At 33.4% G+C, this 2104-nt stretch overlaps 1 long non-coding RNA gene across 1 annotated transcript in view; it reads left to right on the forward strand.

The window, feature by feature from the left end:
- The first annotated feature begins 1034 nt into the window (after window positions 1–1034).
- LOC143026898 (uncharacterized) overlaps window positions 1035–2104 on the forward strand; it is a 46714-nt gene continuing 45644 nt past the window's right edge. Inside the window, exon 1 of the long non-coding RNA XR_012966539.1 lies at window positions 1035–1171. This is a non-coding gene — a long non-coding RNA (uncharacterized LOC143026898). The remainder of the gene's footprint in view (window positions 1172–2104) is intronic.

The raw sequence follows: 2104 nt of genomic DNA on the forward strand, positions 1-2104 counted from the left end.
AACCTGTTTTGCTACGATGTACGTCTCATATCTTTAGGTGTTCCTTTAGTCCTTCAGGGAACGAGGTGGAGGTTCCCTAGCCTGAGTAGGTAAGCATAATCCTAAAAGGATCACCCGGCATCTGAATAAAATTCTCTTATGCTAGGCATATATATATATATATATATATATATATATATATATATATATATATATATATATACAGGTATTTATATATATATATATATATATATATATATATATATATATATATATATATATGCAAAGTAGACCACTTGGAAAAAGAAACTAACGAAACAAAGCGCTTTCGTATATTACATCTTTTTACACTGAAGATGTAATATACGGAAGCGCTCTGCTTCGTTAATTTTTTTTTCAAGTGGTCCATTTTGCATAAGTGAACACACGTACCCGTGTTCTTATTAGCATATATATACATATATATGAACATTATACATATACATATATATATATATATATATATATATATATATATATAAATATATATATATATCTATATTACCACGTTCAAACAATTCCCTTGCCTTGACTATCCTCAGAACCATTCAAAGCATCCAAATTGAAACTACTGCCTGGTCTAGTAGGCCCATCTCTTCTGGCCTAAGTATCTTCAGCAGTGTCTGTTCAACTATTCCCAGCTGTTATCCATCTGCTGCTGCGTCAGCTCCAGCGAACCATCTATCTTCAACAAATGCTACTCTTCGGTCAATCATCAATCATTCGTCGATCAGGATGAGCTATTCACTCTTTAGGGTATGTAATACATTTCAGTGGTCTCATTATGGTTAAGGAAAACTTATTTTATATGATAATGAGGATAATTGTTGTCCACAGGCCCACAGTAACTGGCATCGGTTCACAAACACAGGAAGGGGACTTGTCGATGAAATAGACTTGACGATTTGTACGAGGGTGTTACGAAACGTTCGAGAAAACTTCGAATCTCTATAGCCTGTTTTCTTCGCTTCGAACCTTCAAAACTGCTTCAGTGACACTATTTTAGTGGAGAAAGATGAAGTTCTTGGTGTTGTGACCTGTGCTTACACATTGAAGTTTATTATGAAAGGCACTGGTGGAAAAAGATACAAATACTAAGTTCAAACCTTCTGAAATGATGAAGAAACAGCACAACGTTAATCCACAGTAAATGGTTGGTTGATTTTATTCTAGTTGCACAGTCATGACCAAAAGTTGTTACCCACACTACACAACGTCAGTATTTTTTTTTTTTTGTCAAGGACATGACACTTTTTCCTATGTAGTATTTAGCTAATAGTTTGGTTATTTTCTTGAATAAATAAAAAAGAAAATATTACCAAACAAAGAATTTTAATTTTGTATCGTGAAGAGTTCTGCGTGGGTCAGAACTTTTGCAAATGACTGTACATAGTGTAAGTGTGAACTTTGGTCATCCCATTTATAAGAAAGGAAGGGTAATTTGTATTTATATAAGCATTCAGATTCCTTATACAACAACAATACTGGTATAGATTCTAGATTTAAAAGCGTCTTTATGAAATAAATCGGTGCGATCACTTTAAATCATTTAGCATATATTATTATTATTATTTTGAGATTAGACATTACTTTCTGGGAGAAAAGACTTCACAACTGAAAACACTAGGGCATACGCTTAAACGAAGATGCGCTGAAAATCTGGACTATAGACCATATGCCATAGGGCCGTTTTGAAGATAGTGTGTCAATTTGACAATTCTGATGCCAAAGTCCGGTTTGGTCATAACGACAATTAGGACATAAAACTAGATACTTACCTTAAATTAATACCTTCATCTCCAGAGTACCAGATAATTCCGTTGTCTTCCATAAGAAAAACGTATTTGTATGTGTATGTATGTATGTGTATGTATGTATGAGTGTATGTATGAGTGTATGTGTGTGCATGTGTGTATGCATGCATGTATGTATGTATGCATGTATGTATGCATGTATGTATGCATGTATGTATGTATATGTGTATGTATATGTGTATGCATGTATGTGTGTGTATGTATGTATGTGTGTACTTATGTATGTACGTATGTATGAAGTTTGTATGTATGTATTTATGTTTGTATGTGTG

Source organism: Oratosquilla oratoria, chromosome 7 (genome assembly GCF_046742065.1).
Source record: "Oratosquilla oratoria isolate Oo_2021 chromosome 7, ASM4674206v1, whole genome shotgun sequence".
Classification (NCBI taxonomy): domain Eukaryota; kingdom Metazoa; phylum Arthropoda; class Malacostraca; order Stomatopoda; family Squillidae; genus Oratosquilla; species Oratosquilla oratoria.